Below are 21,151 nucleotides of genomic sequence, written 5' to 3' on the forward strand. Positions count from 1 at the left end.
ACTTTCCAAGTCTGGATTGAGGTTTGTACTTCCAATATGCTATGGTACAATGGATTAGGTTATTTTGTCGGGCTAATTTCTGGTGATTTTTGCAATTTGGTCATTATTATTATTATTATTATTATTATTATTATTATTATTATTATTATTATTATTATTATTATTATTATTATTATTATTATTATTATACCGGGCGGTACACCTCCACGCCGCTAATTTAAAATTTGCGCCTGTTGAAACTCCTCTGCTGGAGGAAGTCTGAACTTTATCTACGCTATTAATTCTCTACCTTCTCAGAAGATGTCACCACGTGGAAAATTTTGAGTTTTCGAACTGTGTCATTTTTGATGTGTTTGTTTCACTTGAAGTAAGAAGTATGAACTTTCTCTTCTAGAGGACACTACTGAAGATCAACAATAGTGCACCCTAGTGCGAAGTCAAAGAACTATTTTGTTGGAGAAATTTTTATTTCAAATGTTTGTCTTTGCTAATTTTTTTTTCAGTTATTGTTTAAGTTGGCTGTATACCCCTCTCTTTCCCCTTGTTTTGCATTTAACCAATCCCGAATTTCTGTTATTAATTTCTGACCAATCATAGGTATCTTCCCCCAACTTGAATATGTTGCTGTATCCTACCCAATAAAAAGTTTGTGGGAGGGTGTTCTTATTCCCCTAACGCCTAGAAACTTCCGCGAGAGTATATAAACTGCTAATTTTAGGGTCTCCGGGCCACTTCTGTTCCATCTTTCAGTGTATTAAGTACATTGCAGGAGGCGGGAAGCGCCTCTTTCCTCGGCAGCGGTCAACAACAAGGTAATGGCCGATTAATAACTTCTTTCTTTGCTTGCTCAGCAGTTTAACTCTCGGGGCGGGTTCTAAGCGTTCCACCATGTAACCTTTTCCTAAATGTAACTACTCCTTTTATATATTCTCTTTTAAAGCTACATTCTGGGATAGAGAGTGCTAACCCTCTCGAGCTCCCACTCATATTGTTTTGAGGTGAACTTATTTTTCTCAACCTATTCTTCGTTAATGTAAAACAAATTGTTCTCTTCTTAAGTCACCTCTTTAGTATGGGATTAGCCCTTGTATTAACGGCCTAGTGCCAAGTAGGTCTTAATCAAAGTGTATTAGGAGTGCAAGTTCGCCTCCTCTCAAATTGTTACCTTAGAGGTCATTTAATTAACCTTCTTTTCATTTAATAGACCTCAGTAGATTGGGTATTTTACCCCTGTGTTTATGTCCGTTGAGGACAACTTGAAGGTGGAGTTTGGTGTGGCCTGGGAGAGGCTTAAATTTGAGAGCGAGTGGCTCTTTTGAAAATTGAGTGTTGTATGCCTCGTGGAGGCTTTTCAGTGTAATTTGGAGCTAGGGCTCCTAGGCATGAATGGGGTTTTCTGCCCCTCTGTTGAAACTTGTGTTTGGAGGTAAAACTGAGCTGATTGCCCAAGCATTGTGTTTTCAGGGCTCGAAGCCCAAATCCTGTAAATATTGTAACTACCCTTTGACTTGCTACTTTGTACCTGCCATGCTTGTTATTTCTTTGTTTTTGAAAAGAAAATATAACCTGGTTAAATTTTAAATTAATTTTACTTTAGTAGCTTGAGACCCGTTCACCACCCCGCACCTTCTTTCACGCATAACTACCACAAAAACACGGTAACAATTATTATTATTATTATTATTATTATTATTATTATTATTATTATTATTATTATTATTATTAACGAAAGCCATAATTCCTATATATAATGATTATGTTTCACTTTTGTGCAATTTCTTACTGAGTTAAATTGACTTCATTCAAAATGAGATTGTACCGTAATTTCATTTACATCTACTTTGACTGCAAGGTATTGCATTTAATAATATTGAATGGTCATTCAGTTAATCCGGTTGAAATTGGGATCAGACGTGTTCACTTAGAACAAATCAAAACGGCAGAAGTCAAAGAATGAAAATGAATCTTGCCTCACGAGGACATAGCCTGTAGTGGAAGTGATACGATATTCTGTGTGCTTTGAGATGCTCAGATGGTCCTGAATATTGATGGCGCAGCAGGGATTCTCCTTTGTTCTCACATTGTCTGCGGAAGTCGGTTCATACTGAAGATTATACGACTCAGACATTTAATAATAGAACCACTTCCTAGTTCATCGTTCGGTATGAACGCGAACTAAGAGACAAGACATTCACTCTACACGATGACAGGACACTTTGAAGGACTGTGTAGCGAATGAGTGATTCTATTGCATTATGTAAGTTGAAAGTTGATCTCTAGAGTTGTGAGTAGTAACTTTTATTCGATTAGAGGTACTGAAAGATTTTGAAAAAGAGGGGGTTAAATTCAGCTGACGGTGACTTTCAATACTCGTCTTCCGAATTATATTACAGTCGTGAGAATAGTGAATAGATTCTATATTATTATTATTATTATTATTATTATTATTATTATTATTATTATTATTATTATTATTATTATTATTATTATTATTATTATTATTATTATTATTCCCTGCCTTCCTCCTAATTTTTGGGGTTAGCACTTGGTATAGATCTGGCCTAGTTTTACGAGTGGGTGCCCTTCGTGGTGCCAATGAAGTGTTCACTATTTCGTGTTCCTATGGTGGTTATTAGTGCGGTGTGTTGTGCATAGATCAATATTTTATAAGCTCATTAAAGACGAAGACAAACTATCTCTGAGAGAGAAGAATTAATGATACAGAGTTAAAATCACCGTCGTGGGCGGGAATCGAACCCGGGCATCTCAACCAAAGGCAAGTACGCTGATCATTCAGCCAAAGTGCCGGACAGTGTATATTCTAACATAATAATGGAAAGGGTCTTTTCATAGTATGTTGTATTCGTATGAAAAACAAAACATTCTAAGTGTTCAGAATAGTTATGGTAACAAAGGGCACCCTTATCCTCGAACGCTCTGCACCTCAAGAGATTGTCTGTCTGTCTGTTAGGTCATCAGCCCAGAGGCTAGTTGGATCCTCAAATAGCACCACCAAAAGTTATGCGGTTATAAGGAAACCACAAAAACCAACGGCAGCACCAAAATGAGGCGTACTAGGCAAGACGAGGAGTGAGGTAGTTTGCCATTGCTTTCCTCACTGGGTTATAAAGTGCTATTGCAGCACGACCAACCCTATGAGCAACACCTTTCATAACACTCAGATGCACTAGTTGTGCTCTGAATGTCATTACTCCGCACCACCCATACCCCAGCAGCTTCCATATTGCCACAGCCATGGATGAGACTGGGACTTCGGTGAAAGCTACACTTTACTCTGGCCTGTGCCAAGAGATGGATACAAAAGTACTGTATCCATCAAGAAATGGCAGCAGGCAACTCAAGAGATTATGCTTATAATATAAGGTAGATAGTTCATCACAGTACTAGTGATGTGAAAACGGTGCATTCTACCTCAAGGGAAATCTGAATGATCATCTATTCAAGTCCTACGAGAGGAACTCAGATAAAGTAATGTAACATAATATCAAAATAATATGAGGAAAAACGCACGTAATTCAGTATGTTGTTACATTTCCCATTAGCAGTGCCATAGACACCTTGTTTGAAGTAAGAATACGATATGTAAAATACATTTGTTCTCCTGGCCTAATAGTGATGCTCTCAGTCTTCAAAAATTGGATGTGGGATTTTAAAGAATTGTTTAAAGCAAACTCTGTCTCGTTTATTATTCTGTCTTAGAGTCTGTTTGTCTTTGTCTTATTTCACATCTCACTAACCCCACATGTTCACATTCAAATGTACTTTCGCATTCAAGCACTGAAACATGAAAAACCATACTAATTACACTTTCAACGATGCTATAGGTACGGTATGTTACTCTAATGACCTGTGACCTGCCAATCATATTACAAAGTAGGCTTATGTGCAGAAAACTGATTGTATATCACAGAATGAATTCTAATGATAAACTGCCAATCATGTAATTTTTCTTGCGTTTTTTCACTCTGTAGTCTCATGAAATCTTTTTTTTAGCTAGTTGCTTTACGTCACACCGACACAGATAGGTCTTATGGCGACGATGGGAGAGGAAAGGGCTAAGAGTGGGAAGGAAGCGGCCGTGGCCTTAATTAAGGTATAGCCCCAGCATTTGCCTGGTGTGAAAATGGGAAACCACGGAAAACCATCTTCAGGGCTGCCGACAGTGGGGTTCGAACCTACTATCCCCCGAATACTGGATACTGGCCGCACTTAAGCGACTGCAGCTATCGAGCTCGGTTCTTATGAAATCAGCCTTCCTTCTAATATAAAGCTTATATTTCCAAAGGAAGTTCACATCAAGAAGTTGGCTATATTTTGGTGTTTCCGGTCCAACATCTTAAGTATCTTTGTATGGAAAACTTGCATCAGGAAAGGTACGATCTGTTTGACCTGACCAGGAATCGAACAGCAGCAGTCCACTTTCACTTACATGTTCACCAACGACCGAAACGTTTCCTATAAACGTTCGTGTTTTTCTACTTTTACTTGCCTCAACATGAATGTTTCGTTGACGTATTGCTTCACATTTGTTTGAACATATGTGTCAAAAGTGCCTTGTGTCTCTTGGAAACACAGATAAAGCTTGTTGGGTAATATGCCTCTCGTTGATAAACCCACATCAATTGTATATCAGTTTGCAGTGCTATGTTCAGTCGGCAAACACGAGCTGTAGTCTGTGGTCATTGTCCCACACTCCCCGCTATTATACTGCAAATATTTTCAGTTCCTCCACAGTTCTCCTGGCCTAATAGTGGTGCTCTCAGTCTTCAAGAAAGTGGATGTGGGATTTTAAAGAATTGTCTTTCGATGCATACTCTTATCTTATTCTATGTCCTTACGTGTGACGAATGTAGTAATACGCCTGGATGAAATTGCCATATTCATCCTTAATATTATCGATAAAAGTAATCGAAGCTTTGAAATTGTCCAGGCCAACCATTTTAGACGCTTCCAATGCCCACATTTCCAGATGCCAACAGTGACCTATACATTCATACGCACTTGATCTATCAAATTGTGATATTACGGGTTCTTCTAAAGTGTGTACTTGTGACAGCCTGTTTCTTTCAGTAAGCGAATTCTCGTCATTTCCTAGTCAAATAATTTGAAATTAACTTGAAATTTGATTTTCTTCTAATGCACTTAGAGTGCTTCATTAGTTTGCTATTGGGGTTGAAGCCACGATTGTAATAGTAAAATGTTCACCAGCATGCCGTCATCAATATATTCTAATACAATAGCCACAGAAATTTTGTGTGAGATAGTTTGTACTCACTTTGATTTGACTGTTCACTGTTGCTCTGGAGAACAAAATATTGTACTGTTCTAACAGCCACCTTCAGGTCCAGGCTATTCCTCTCCTTCAAAAACAGTATATACAGTATATCCAGCGCAATGTCATGCATTCATTTGTCATCTCCATTAGATTTCTTCATAATTATGCGATATAAGATATTTATGAACTCGACATCCTCGACTCAAATTGTGTTTCCGTATTCAGCACGTCGCAACTTTGTCTCCAACATTTTGATAACATTCATGGGATTAATTCTCCTCATGATGGCTATGAACACAATTTACATAGCAACCCGCAATCGAACAATCCAAGAAACGCGTTAGTACTCCAGCTATACTTGTCAGCGCAGATACAACATGTCGCTGTGTAATGGCGCTAGCATGCATTTGCTGAGTTTTGCATGGAAAAGCCAGAGACTACTAATTTTGTGATAAACGATCTACATTTAAAGCATGTTTTCATGCGGTGCAGAGCTTTGGAAGTCTAGTGTGTGCCTTGTAAGTCTTAACCCTCTAAACGCTAGTTGACTTACCTTTAATCAGTCAGTACCACACATTTCCATATCTACTGTAAGTTATTATTGCATATACCAGGTGACTCCCGAACGCCGTACTTTCTACTTATAAATGTCCCGAATGTATGAATGATGAACGGGATATCTACCCCATGATCTTCACAGGGGCACTACTGTCAGCGGGCAGGTTACGTCAGAATATGAAAAGATAAGAATCGGAATGTCGCTCGCAGCATGTTACGCAGAGCTACCGGTCTAATGCATCCCTTGCATTAGTAAATCTCGTTTTCCACCGCATAGTTCTAGGCTGGGGTATGGTACACCGCACTATATAATTCGCTGTCTGCATTTCGCAATGGCTAGTGTGCTGAGCAGCGACGAATACACAGACATTATTTTAATCTGGACAACCTGGTCGGAATCCAGCCGAAACTCCAAACAGATGTCTGCCTTCTACACACTTATTTCGCCGAACAGTATTAGTTTTTGTTTCATACAAGCAACTCTTTTATCGAGTGGAATGTCTACACGTGTATAAATTAATAAGTTATTAAATTTCCTTTTCTGCATCCTTGGCGTGTTTACAAACGGTAGCGGCGATTTGGGGGTGGGGGTGAAGAGGGGCATTCGCCCTCCTCCCACTTTGTGGAGTAAACATTACATTTTATTCCAATTTAGCAAGCTGGAACTAGGAATTATTTAAACAAAGCTATTTGTAAAAGCCTTGTTGTCTTATCTGCTAATTATTTTCTTTATTTTCTTTAATTATTAACATAATTATTGACGGAAATACGCACAAAATGCCGCTCGCCGCGACTAACCGATTTGTATAGGACAACGGCAAGTAATGGAGACTTTGCATGTGCTGAGAGGAAGGGTAGAAGGGGTACATATTTTTTTGCCAAGGTCATGGACACTGAGTTATAATTCACCCGCTTGCCGGCTGCGTTCGTTAGTCTGGCATCTCTTTAGTGTCTGTTAGTTTCTTAGTGTGTAACTTATTCAAATACTAAATGATTTTTAATTGCATAATCATGCCGTACTTCTATTTAAATGTACCGGGCGATCTGGACGTGGGGTTAGGGGCGCGCAGCTGTGAGCTTGCACGCGGGAGATAGTGGTTTCGAATCCTGGCAGCCCTGAAGATGGTTTTCCGTTTGTTTCCCATTTTCACACCAAGCAAATGCTGGGGCTGTACCTTAATTAAGACCAAGGCCGCTTCATTTCCACGCGTAGCCCTTTCCTGTCTCATCGTCGCCATAAGTCTTATCTGTGTCGATGCGACATAAAGCCAACTGCAAAAAAAATATTCAATTGTAATTGTAATTTCAACGGGAGGTAATAATAACGTCCCTTTCACTGGGCTTAATTATTTCTTTTGTGTTGTGTCATTTATTAAGTAAGTGTATTTAACTTGCCCCGTGGTTTGTTTGTGAGACCTGGTGAAAATTTTACTATACAGCATTGAATCAAAATCTCAAAAAACTATTATTACAATAAACCAAATAAACTATGCGGCGGAAAACGAGTTTAACTAATGCAAGGGGTGCATTAGACCGGTAGCGCTGAGTAAAATGCTGCGAGCGACAGTCCCGTTCTTATCTCTTCATATTCTGACGTAACCTGCCCGCTGGCAGTAGTGCCCCTATGAAAATCAGGTGGTAGATATCTCATCCATCATTTATGCATGCGGGACATTTATAAGTAGAAAGTACGGCATTCGGAAGCCACCTGGATTATTAGTCATATACAGTAGGCTATGTATGTCGCTTCCGCAGTTCAATACTAAGATATCTCATAAATTACACTTTGAGATATAGACAATTACACATGGCATAGTTGTTTCCCTACATGGTTCTATACTAATACATCTCGAACTCCAGCTCCTTCACACTCCGAGAGGGATTTATAATGTTCCCTTTGTATGCTTCCTGGATTACCGCATAGAAACTACATCTTTAAATGCTTTTATCTCAAAACAGTTATCGTCAAGGTGTCAGTATTGAACTAGGGTTCGATATAATAATCCATAACGTTCAGAATGAACTTTTCTCCTATCTCCCACAAGATTTTCATTTTATAACACCATACCTTCAAATGCACGGTGTACTGTCCTTTCAAAGTCAGATTCTGTTGCTTATCAAATGAAAATGAGCAAGTGATCCTTTTAAAGCTTCTGAATTTATACATATTGTAGCGGAATTAATTTTGAGAATATCCATGCAGGTCTTAAATGGATCCTGTTAACATTTTGTTTCATTATCCATAAAATAGCAGTACAATAGCAAGGCTTGCTATTCGTAACTTACAGTAGTAAGGTTCCCTTCACCTCAATATCATTTGAAGACAGCAGCCTAAGACATTTCAATGAAACTACTAACTGAATTTTAGAGATAAATATCTGTCGTACCCGGCTTCGCCCGGTATAACGATTTCAAAAGCTCCAAATTTCCTGTAGTCCCTCGTGTTAAATCCTGTCAAATTACTATACATTGTACAGGCTTCAAAATGATAGGTCACAGGATCATATTATGTACTCTTTCCGTGGGCCTCCTAGACACTAAATTTGCGAAATTATAGCATTATGGTCCCCACTTACATCAAAGAAATCAGAATGAAAAGCAATGTAAGAATAAAGGTACAATGGCACTTCGATTATAAGTCAGCAAGGGATATTGAGGATGGAAATAATTAAAGTAGGATTGGTCTACCAGAGACAAGATCAAAACAGGCTGAGAAAACAAACAGCAACACCAAATTACTTTAATACATTAATGTGTATAACTCATAAAGGATAGTTTAATGTGTAGTATTAATGAGTATGATAGAATGCAGAAGCACGTCTGGTTGTATTGCTGTAAATGAGAAAACTGCTGGCCTCCTTTATGAAGGCAAAATGACCCGCTACAACACACAATAAATCTCCTGTATAAAAATTAATGTGAATTACTTATACAGAAGGAGTTTTACTGTTCTTTTACTCTTAGATGTTTGGTATTGGCATGCTGATTGATACTACATGAAGAGGGCTATTTCCTAGGAGCAACAATAATTATCACGTCTCTGGAAGATATAATTTTATTGTTCTCTCAGAGAAGTGACCTTTACCGTATTCGTAGGTATGGTAAAGGTTATTCTCCCCGAAGGCAGGTCCGAACCTCCGCAGAGGTGTTCCTGAGCCGGAGTTTACGTGCGGTAGGGTGGCCAGTTCCTTTCCGCTCCTCCATTCCCTTACCCCCCACCAACAGTGTGTGGCAACCCATCCAATTCCTGATCACGCCCAATGTTGCTTAACTTCAGAGGTCTCACGGGATCCGGTGTTTCAACACGGCTACGGCCGTTGGCTACCGTATTGGAAATACCATTAAAATTAAGACCACATTTCTTTTGAGGATATCTCTTCTATTACTCGGTCTTGTAAATAACGAATTGGTGCTATTCACAATCGTTATGATAATAAGAGTATGAAAATGTGGATCCAGTAACCATAATTATCTCGGAAAATTAACGCTAATAATATATTGGCCTTGTAAATAGCGAAGGCAACACTTTGGTGTTATTCACAAACATTATGCTGTGAAATTTACCGCCTTGTAAAGGCCAGGTTTTCTTTGGAGGATATCCCTTCTATTACTCGGCCTTGTAAATAATGAAAGCACCGATCTCGATAGCTGCAGTCGCTTAAGTGCGGCCAGTATCCGGTAATCGGGAGATAGTGGGTTCGAAAACCCACTGTCGGCAGCCCTGAAGATGGTTTTCCGTGGTTTCCCATTTTCACACCAGGCAAATGTTGGGGCTGTAACTTAATTAGGCCACGGTCGCTTCCTTCCCATTCCTAGGCCTTTACTACCCTATCGTCGCCATAAGACATATCTGTGTCGGTGCGACGTAAAGCAAATAGCAAAAAAATTAGTGAAACTAACGCATTGGTACTATTCATAATCGTTATACTGATAAGAGTAGGGAAATGTGGACACAATAACAATAAGTATTTACGCATATTAACGCTAGCTATGAGTTTAAAATATTTAAGCAGAATCTCTCCTTGGCCTTGCTTACACTCACGCACGTGCCTACTCCCAACACCAGGCCAGTATTCTTGAAAGCCGTAGAATATAAAGGAACGCCTTCTGTGATCTGAGGGTATGTATTTAGACTACGGCCCTGAATGTCCTGGGATTGACTCTTGCGTCTGTCATGAAATTTTTAAAATGGGCTGGGTTCGATTCTCAACTTTTACATCAAACTCGTACGCCAAACACTGTGATAAGGTTACTCTCAATAATTTTCATTCAGGAATTGAAACTGCATAGTTTTCTTTTAAGAGAGCCGAATTTAATTATTCCTTACATTTTTAAAAGCAAAGAGGGCTTCCTTCAGATGAAAAATTGAATGGGATTCTTTGAGATGTCATTGTCATGGTTACGGCCTGTCTTTCTTGACCCAATTACTAGGGCGTGGGTAGTTTCATGCCAATACCTCGAAAACGGTTGGTTTTACGGAATTAAAATGTGGTTTTAGGAATCCCTCTGCGGCTTGCCTAAAATTGTTCTTCGCGTCGTAAGGCTTCAGATGAGCTTTATCAAGTACTTGTACGACAAATTTGATATTTCGTGTACGTTAGCCTGTGTTAATGTACCAAAGGCGCTAAATCTAGTGAATGGACAGAGCTGTCTAAATTTCTTGTACACAGTGTTACCCGAAGGTCCTAAAAGATACGCATACATTTTAATTGCTGGTAATAGTCACAAGCAATTTCGGAAATTTTCAATATAATGGCAGATAATCACTGCCTTTCTAGATCCTCAGAAAGTGTGTCTGCGGTTTTTCTACAGTCATAGAGGATCTGCCAATTGATTGAACACCGAATTTACAGCAACATTATGGCAATAAAGCAGTATTTAAAGTAGTTTTATGCGTAGTTTTAAATTCAATGTAATAATATTAGTCCGTCTCTGTGGTGTAGTGGTTAGCTGCCATCCCCGGACGCTCGGGTTCGATTCCCGGCTCTACCACGAAATTTGAAATGTGGTACGAGGGCTGGAACGGGGTTCACTCAGCTTCGAGAGGTCAACCGAGTAGAGTGGGGATTCGATTCCCTGATCAGCAATCCTCGAAGTGGTTTTCCGTAGTTTCCCACTTCCCCTTCAAGCAAATGCCGGGATGGTACCTAACTCAAGGCCACGGCCGCTTCTTTCCCTCTTCCTTGTTTACCCTTTCCAATCTTCCCATCTACCCTCAAGGACCCTGTTCAGCGTTGCAGGTGATGCCACCTGGGCAAGTTAATGGTCTCCTTCCCAGCTATATCCTCCGACCCAAAGGACACTGCGTTTAAGGCGGTAGAGGTGGGATCCCTCGGTGAGTTCGAGGGAAAATCGACCATGGAGGGTAAACGGATTAAGAAAGAACGGAATAATAATAATAATAATAATAATAATAATAATAATAATAATAATAATAATAATAATGTATTATTGGAATATATATGGGTTACGTCAAAAAAGCCGTAGATTGCATGCATGCATTCATTATAATACTTCTGAATAAAACACATTTTTAGTCCAGTTTCCAGAGGGAATTTAAATGAGATGATTTTCTGAACTTCTTGATCTAACCAACCCAACATATACTCTCTCAAATCCACCTCGACATATTTATATATTTGACCTTGCGACGAGCTGATCGCAACTGAAAATGAAATATTTACTGGAAACTATAGTTGACTGAAGGAAAAGGACAAATCTTCGGGAATCATGAAAATGCCAGGTATATGAGTCTGTTGTTCAGCTCCTGGGCCGGTGAGAATAGCAGGTTTGGTTTCTTCAGTCACGGTTCTCGTAGGAACTCTTCGATATTCCAGTGTAGAATATAGACTTTGTTCACCGGAATAATATTATATTTCAAATTATGAAAGAAATTTCAAAATTGATCTAGTAGTTTCTGAGATTACCCCTTACATACAACTAAACAAATTCACAGTCTCTCTTTGTATATTAATAAAGACAAAAAATAGTCAGAAAGATAGATGGGTGTATAGATAGTATATCGCATCATAATTCCACACAAAATAGCTAGAATTAAAAACATAATTATTGTCTCGATTTAGGTTTGTTTTACTTAGGTCTGTTATAGATCATACCTATCGCTCAATATCTTCATCAATAATTTAACTTGCAAAAACTGGCCAGCCTATTTCGATATCCTCGTAGTGAACTGAAAAGCTGTGTCACACCAAGAACAAATATAATGTTCAAAGCACGTTGAATTATGACCTTTATTTTTTAAAAATGGCACTTAAAATGGAGTAAAAGAATCATAAATAAACCAAGAAGAAAATGTATGTCAGGGATGCTTCTATCTAACATAAAAATTCGCAACTTTATCTTCGCGTGATTGCCAGTAAAGACTTGTCGTTATATCGACAGTAGGAGGAAGAGGTGGGTTATGATGAGTGTATACATGCAGATCTGTCGACAACTGCCAGATGTAATGTAAAGGTAGTGATTGTAAACTGGTTAGTGAGAAAATGTGTGCGATATTGATCAACCCAATTCCTCACTTAACTTGTATTGCTGTTTGCCTGCCAGCCGGAGTAAGAAGTCAGGGTTGGACATAACAGCTAGTTGCTTTACGTCGCACCGACATAGATAGGTCTTATGGCGACGATGGGACAGGGAAGGGCTAGAAGTGGGAAGGTAGCGGCCGTGGCCTTAATTAAGGTACAGCCCCAGCATTTGCCTGGCGTGAAAATGGGAAACCACGGAAAACCATCTTCAGGGCTGCCGACAGTGGGGTTCGAACCTACTATCTCCCGAATACTGGACACTGGCCGCATTTAAGCGACTGCAGCTATCGAGCTCGGTGAACATAACAGAAAATTGTGTTTGTATAAATGTGATGTATCCATCTCTTCCCTTGTCAGGAACCATGTCTGAATGGTCAGCGTAGTGCTCTTCGGTTCAGACGGCCCCGGGATCGATTCTCGGCTGGGTCGGAAATTCTAACCTTAAATGGTCATTTCTCTTGGTTCGTGGACTGGATGCTTGTGCCGTCCCCAATATTCTTGTAACTGACATAACACACACAACACTACCCTTCATCACAATGATCCGCAGTCCCCTTTACAAGGCAGATGCCATCCACCCTCGTCGGAGGGTCTGCCTTACAAGGCCTGCACCCGGCTAGAAATAGCCGCACGAAATTATTATTATTATTATTATTATTATTATTATTATTATTATTATTAATCTTAAGAATTAGGGCCAGTCATTATTATTTAATCACGTCCTGCGTCCATGTTATGAAGATCGAATACCGGCAGTTCACTTGCCATTTAAGCGTGACTGAATGTGAGCTACTCGTATCAACTTTTACTGCCTCATTAAATAACCAGAATTTGAAATTATTTTAAACTCAAAAAATGATGATGAGGAGTAGTAGTAGAATCGCCATCAGCATCATTTCGTTCCTGCCCTCTTGCTTCTTTTTCTGCTACTTGGTCACAAACTCCAGACGGAGCAATGATGATTATTTTGGATAGGTTCTAGATGGGAAATTCTAAGTTCCCATGGAGGGAATTAGATATTTTTCACCAATAGAGCAAGTCTAAAACAGATCAGATGTAAGGCTTTTCAGGCGTTTGCTCTATTAACCAGCGTTTCGTCTTAGGTCTGAAACTAGACTCATAGGGTGGGATGTGGCAGACCCTACCCACTGACGCTGGGGTGTATGCAGGTGAACTTATCAGAAGCCCATTATAAGAGGCACAGTCTGATAACTGCATACGGGAGATGGTTGTAACTCTGACGAAACCACGTTCAACCAGGGCATTCCTCAGTTCTAGTTCCAGCAAGCTGCTTATTCCATCTTGAAATGGGCGACCAAATTAAATAGAATTGGTGGTTCGTGATGTCTCCAAATGCACATGGCTTGATTTCTTTCTTTGACTGGGCACCCCTCTTTTAGAAGGAGACCCATCCTTACATGTATCACCACCTAACAAGGAAATGCTTTCTACATTCGTATAGAAGCTGGACAAGAGGCTTGGATCCTCTGGAGAGATAACGACATCAAAAGCGAGCTCACACAATGGCGGCATATCTGTCACCTATGTTGGTAAATACGTTGGTTTGCCAGCTTCTACAGCCTTTCTGGAATGATCGTAATACACAATTATGGCATATATATATGCACATTTCGTTAATTCCATTACACTCTCAGAGAATATATTGCGCTCAAGAGTACCTGTACCATATTCGCCCTCGGCGTCAGCAACTTAAAAATGGGTTGTTTTAAAAATCTATATACTGCATGTAATAATTTTAACACTTAAATATGCCTAATTGTAGTAGAAATTACTTGTTTGCGCGCCTCTAGAGGGAATTTGGTGACCCAGTGCGTATTTCTTGCGTGCTAAAAAGACGAATACAGAATGGTTTCAATATTTCTTGCCAAATAGTTGACTTCACTACAGACTTATAGCAATTCAGTACGAAGAGGCTACTAATTTTATCTTAAGGTGAAGTCTATAATTATACATTAATTATTAATAAAATCGTATGTTAAGTATGGTAGGTAGTCATATTTATTTATTTATTTATTTATTTATTTATTTATTTATTTATTTATTTATTTTAATAATTTTTATTTAGCACTTGGCATACATATGAACTTCAAGAATCATGCGGATAGACTACTAGTTATATCTATACAATACTACTCGAATAGAAAACATTAACTGCTTCAAACAAATGATACAATATAACAGGCAGAAGGAATTAACTCCCTTTCTTCAGAATGAGTCCACACAAAGAAAGAACTTCAGAAGACAAGGAGTGGTAATCAGAGCGGCAAGTCCATTTCATTGATCGAGCCCAGAATCTGCGCAGTTACAACGAAGAAGTCATTCTAAGAATCTGAGTAAGCCTTTAATTAACATTCACGTCTAATAGTCTGACGTGGAGCTTTGCAAACACTCCCTGCACTTGGTACGGTAGCTTCCTCCACTAAGACTAGAGCAACGGCTCCAGGCACCAAGCATACTTTGTATTAGTCTTGCTCTTAGAAGAAGAAGGCATAGAGATTTACTTCTAAGACTTACAACAGCATATTCGTTCGTAATGTGTCATATTACATAAAATATTCAACAGATCTATTTTCAAAGTGCCAACATGTAAATATTTTATGACACTTCCCTTTCTAAAACTTACCAAGGAATTAGATATTAGTATGAAAAATCACGCATTTAAATGAAAAATACATTCTTAAGACGTAAGGGTGCAGTGTATTATTAATATTATATATATGTTTATGTAATGACAATATCATGAAGGAGTCCTAAGAACCCTTTTACCCCATGGCACTACAGCCCTTGAAGGGCCTTGGCCTACCAAGCGACCGCTGCTCAGCCATCAGGCCTGCAGATTACGAGGTGTCGTGTGGTCAGCACGACGAATCCTCTCGGCCGTTATTCTTGGCTTTCTAGACCGGGGCCTCTAATTACCGTCAGATAGCTCCTCAATTTTAATCACGTAGGCTGATTGGACCTCGAACCAGCCCTCAGGTCCAGGTAAAAATCCCTGACCTGGCCGGGAATCGAACCCGGAGCCTCCGGGTAATAGGCAGGTACGCTACCCCTACATCACGGGGCTGGCAAAGGGGACTGAGCCAACGGCACGTGGTGTTTCCAAGCGGTCACCCATCCAAGTACTGACCACTCCCAATATTGCTTAACTGCGGTGATCGGACGAGAACCGGTGTATTCAACATGGTATGGCCGTTGGCAGTCCCAAGAACAAAATCAAATTTATTCTACATACCAGTTTTTGTGTACCTGTGTTATACATTTAGCAACTTTAATACTATCTAGCGAAGGGAAGTGTGAGTAGAAAGAAAGCAGATCTCAACTAATGACTAAAGCTAATCAGTACCAAAGTCAGTACAGTGTTGTTGCAGACAATATTCTTTCTTATCCATGAATATATGAGAAGTTACGTGGTTCCATTAACAGGTTTAATATAGCATATTAAACTGATATGTGGAAGTAAATTTAAGTACAGTAACAAATAAATAGTCCACCTCTGTGGTGTAGTGGTTAGCGTGATTAGCTGCCAGCCCCGGAGGTCCGGGTTCGATTCCCGGCTCTGCCACGAAATTTGAAAAGTGGTACGAGGGCTGGAACGGGGTCCACTCAGCCTCGGGAGGTCAACTGAGTAGAGGTGGGTTCGATTCCCACCTCAGCCATCCTGGAAGTGGTTTTCCGTGGTTTCCCACTTCTCCTCCAGGCGAATGCCGGGATGGTACCTACCTTAAGGCCACGGCCGCTTCCTTCCCTCTTCCTTGCCTGTCCCATCCAATCTTCCCATCCCTCCACTAGGCCCCTGTTCAGCTTAGCAGGTGAGGCCGCCTGGGTGAGTTACTGGTCATTCTCCCCAGTTGTATCCCCCGACCCAAAGTCTGAATCTCCAGGACACTGCCCTTGAGGCGGTAGAGGTGGGATCCCTCGCTGAGTCCGAGGGAAAAACCGACCCTGGAGGGTAAACAGATTACGAACGAACGAACAAAGAAATATATAAAACATGCAGTAGGATTTCAGATGTCATTCGAAAGCGAAGAGTTAAATTTTTTGGACATATTTTAAGAATGTCTGATGACAGACTTGCCAAGAAAATATTTAACCACTTCAATAAGCCCAATAGGAAAGGCACCTCTTATGAAAAATGGTTTGTTAACACGAAGAAGGATTTGCAAGAAATGAACATCACACATCAAGACATCGGCAATAGAACCACCTTCAGAAAAAAGCTACACTCATTTAAGGGTTTCCCAGAGCCAGAAACAGCGACCAAGAAGAAACAACAATGGACGGCTGAAAGAAAAGAAGCAGCAAGCAGGAGGATGAAGGAGTACTGGCGCCAAAGAAAGTTTTTTTTTTTTTGCTAGGGGCTTTACGTCGCACCGACACAGATAGGTCTTATGGCGACGATGGAATAGGAAAGGCCTAGGAGTTGGAAGGAAGCGGCCGTGGCCTGAATTAAGGTACAGCCCCAGCATTTGCCTGGTGTGAAAATGGGAAACCACGGAAAACCATTTTCAGGGCTGCCGATAGTGGGATGCGAACCTACTATCTCCCGGATGCAAGCTCACAGCCGCGCGCCTCTACGCGCACGGCCAACTCGCCCGGTGCCAAAGAAAGTTTAAATCATGAGGAGTTATTTACGTGGTCCACAGCTGGCCAAAATCGATAAAAGAAGAAAACCGAACAAAGTCTATAAAAAATGAGGATGATTTCCGAAAATATATTACGGCACACTTACCGGTAGAAAGTTGTGAGAGATTGTCCCTGCTTGTCAGTTACTATAACTGTAATTTCTCAGACTGCTGACGTAGCGCTGCGACTGAAGACTTCACGAAACCCACTATTCATTACATCTCCCTTATTAAATACTCTATCAAAATAAGTAAAATGACTGTTTTGTTCTTCCTGTAAGCTCACCTTAAAGCGACAGGCACGAAAAATTAAAAATTCAATTTTCTTAAATATCTCTATTATTACTTGCATATGGCTTAAACGATCGGAACTTATGTTTCCTGAAACTGTAGTTAAATTAAAATATATAAGACAATATAGAGTGAATAGCTATATATCGGAGTGAATAGTGGCCTATGTCAGAAATGGACATGTTGACGCTGAATGTCTGTGAAAAGGATATATTCAGACGCATCTGTGGACCGGTAGAGGAGGACGGAAGTTGAAGAAAACGAACTAATGAGCTATGAATTTTGTACAGAGATGAGGATATAGTGGCATATACTTAAAGAAGAATGTTACAAAGTTTTGGCAGTTCGATAGAAATGGATGACACCATGCTTTAATTAACATTCACGTCTAATAGTCTGACGTGGAGCTTGGCAAACTCTCCCTGAACTTAGTACGTTAGATTCCTCCGTACAGCTATGCGGACGAGACGCCTGTTATCCCGTGACAGTTCGTGGTCCACCGCCAGATTTTCTATTCATACTGTTCTCTTCAGCCTACTGTTTCGACACCTGCATTGCTTTTGTGATATTGTGTCCGTTACGAGCAAAAGACCACCTTCACACAGGCCGATCAGTCGTCCCCGTTCAAACTCCGTTCTTTATTAACACTGTCCAATTTTAGCACTACGAAGCATAGTGATTACTGAAGTAAAGCCTCTTGACTATGATCTACTAATTTCTTGGCTCCTCAACAACCCTCTATTTATAAGCATAAGGAGACAGTTCAGGGAGATTTATTGGCCCCAGGAATGCAAAATCACTCTGCAGCTCTAATTATTTGCTTATATTTCCCTGCCTTGCATACAGTGGAAGTTCCATATTCGTTTCAGCCTTCTTTTATAGTTTTGCAATTGTTATAAACACGAGTGTATTAGCTGGATATTCGGCTCATTGATTGACTGGTCAGCGCACTAGCCTTCCATTCAGAGGGCCTCGGGTTCGATTCCCCGCTAGGCCGAGGACTTTTAACCACTTATGGCTAATTTCTCTGGCTCGGGGACTGGGTTTTTTATTCCTATTATACACTATTTTTCACCTGCACACAATACCAACCACGCCAATGTGTCTGATGACGAGTCCGTTGTAACCTGATGATGATGATTATGATGATGATGATGATGATGATGATGATGAAGATGATTGTTGTTTAAAGGGGCCTAGCATCTCGAACGTAGATGATCCGGGACGAGAGAATCCACCGTAAAGCTCTTCACGCAATAGTGAAAACAGAGGTTTGGTGTCAGGAAGGACATCCGGCTATAAAACTAGGCCAAATCTGTATCAAGCACTAACACTCAAAAATTGGGAAAATGCCAGGAAGAAGAGGAGAAGAATGTATTAACCCGTCAAAGCCCAAACACAATGTACGAAATAAATCTATGCATTTCCTTTCAGATTATGTTAGGTATATTACGAAAAACAATACAAAACTAAAAAACAAAATGCAGGGATGTCACCTGTAGGTGACAATGGTCTGTACAGCTACAGTTTTCAGCTTGCTGGTAGTCTACTTTCTAGTTCGAGAACAACTGCTGGTCCTAACGCATATTCGGTCTGTCCAGGATGCTGAGCCCATTTAGATCCTTGGCAAGGCTTGAAAGCTGTGAGGTAATGAAATCGTGTAGCAATTACCCACAGATTATGAACAAACCGTAGAAGTTTTCCGTGGATATGTTGCTAGGTTCTGAACGACTATAATAGGGAACAATTGCTTCATCCACTGCAAGATCAGTTGAACAGATTTACTCAAATTACTGACCAAAGTTTTGATTTAGAAATGTGAAGTATTCTCGTACCTTGCGAAGTATGTAATTGAGGGGGAGGGGAGGTAGATATTCGTATTATCCGAAGGATGCAAATACTGATGAATTTCTGGAAATATATTTCTTTTCATGCTGTTGGAAACTAAGTTATTGAAAACATCTGATTTTAATTCTCAAAACATTCTTATATATTTTTGCAAATTCATTCAGCCAGTCAACTGTAGTACAACGATATAAACCATTATATCATCTGAATTTAAGTCTAACACAGGATTCCTGAGCAGAGCATAATGTGTGGACATTTTCACAATGAGATTCTTCTTCTTCAATGAACAGTAACTTAAAATACTGAACTGGAGACAGTTGCGGTGTGTCATATTCAGTAGGTTCCTCATGCAAGTCACCTCATCCAATCGGAAAATTCACTTCTGTAGATGCCCACAATATACAGTAATTTTTCTTAGAAGATGCTGGTTTATTTGTCCTAATAAGACCAGGTGCCTGTTTCATTTCATAAGAAGGTATCGGCGTACCATCATCTGCTGATATCACATATATTTCCACTGTCAAGCTCAATATTCTACCAGGAAGGAGATTGACATCGACAGAATTGGTTGCTTCATCTCCACTTTCCTCATCCGTAAAATGTCCGTCATTTGGAGGAAATATTATCACATCTATAGATTGTGCATTATTACTGCCATCTTCCAACATTACTTAGCTCGATAGCTGCAGTCGCTTAAGTGCGGCCAGTATCCAGTAATCGGGAGAGAGTGGGTTCGAGCACCACTGTCGGCAGCCCTAAAGATGGTTTTCCGTGGTTTCCCAATTTCACACCAGGCAAATGCTGGGGCTGTACCTTAATTAAGGCCACGGCCGCTTCCTTTCACTTCCTAGACCTTTCCTATCCCATCGTCGTCATAAGACATATCTGTGTCGGTACGACGTTAAGCAAATAGCAACAAAAAAAAATCCAACATTTCTAGTACCTCATCCAGTGTAAGACTGAAAATAGGGAAAACCCAAAGTGAACATCAGATACTATTCATTATTGAAACTGGACATAAAGGCCTATTTCCTGTTACCAATGTCACCTATAAGTGACACCATGCCTTTTCCCGACAATAACACATCCGTAAATTATAATATTGTGCTTAATAATGTGTCACTTTCATTACCGAACATCTGAGCGAGTAACGTGCATAAAATGCAAAATAAAATTGCGTTTTATCACACGATTTCCATACCATAATAACTTGCAGTTGCTTCTACACTTCAGTCCAGTCTGTTTCCTCTTTTATCTGAGCGAGCGAAAGCACTTGCAGTTGCTTCTACACTTCAGTCCAATCTGTTTCCTCTTTCATCTGAGCGAGCGAAAGCTGACTGACCAGTGAAGGCTATGAGTTCAAAAATGGTCCATTTCAAATTATAAGACCTTTCTTTAAATATTTCCAACAGGCAGAGACGTTTAAGCAGCGTAATGAAGAGGATATGGTGTTAATTTTAGGTGTCACCTGGTAGGTGACATTGGGCTTTGACGGGTTAATTGGAAGTCTTCATTAAGTAAGTCATAATCTACAAGGCCAGCCTTCTGCCCATCCACGAATATCAGTGCAACGTGTTTAGGTATTGATGTTGCATTTTTTATATTATTCTCAGTCTCATAACTCATATCTGAGTATTGTGATCTCATGTTTACTTTACTATTCAGTAAAATTCACCACCAGCCACCACTGTCTACGGTGATTCGCTTTACGAATTGCACTCGAAGAGGTGCTGTGAGTTGCGACTTTGAACTAGTCTATCCACCTTCTGAGAGTTCTTCCAAGCGGCCTGGTACAGTACAATTTACTTTTCTTTGGACAACTGGTTTTCAGAGGTTATTTTCTCTCAAATGTCCAAATTACAGCAGGGTTTTCTGTGTAATAGGAGTTGAAAGTCGATTCGGTATACCATGATCTCCGATTATGGAGGAGTTACATCTTTTCTCCATCCAAGGTCGTAACATCCTCCACCAAC

The 21,151-nt window shown here is 40.0% G+C and overlaps 1 non-coding gene across 1 annotated transcript; it reads right to left on the minus strand.

The window, feature by feature from the left end:
* Positions 1–15,495: 15,495 nt before the first annotated feature.
* Positions 15,496–15,614, minus strand: LOC136859452 (5S ribosomal RNA). Its single transcript, XR_010859015.1, has one exon. It is a non-coding gene; the product is annotated as a 5S ribosomal RNA (ribosomal RNA).
* Positions 15,615–21,151: the final 5,537 nt, after the last annotated feature.

The sequence above is a fragment of the Anabrus simplex genome, chromosome 1 (assembly GCF_040414725.1).
Source record: "Anabrus simplex isolate iqAnaSimp1 chromosome 1, ASM4041472v1, whole genome shotgun sequence".
NCBI classification, from domain to species: domain Eukaryota; kingdom Metazoa; phylum Arthropoda; class Insecta; order Orthoptera; family Tettigoniidae; genus Anabrus; species Anabrus simplex.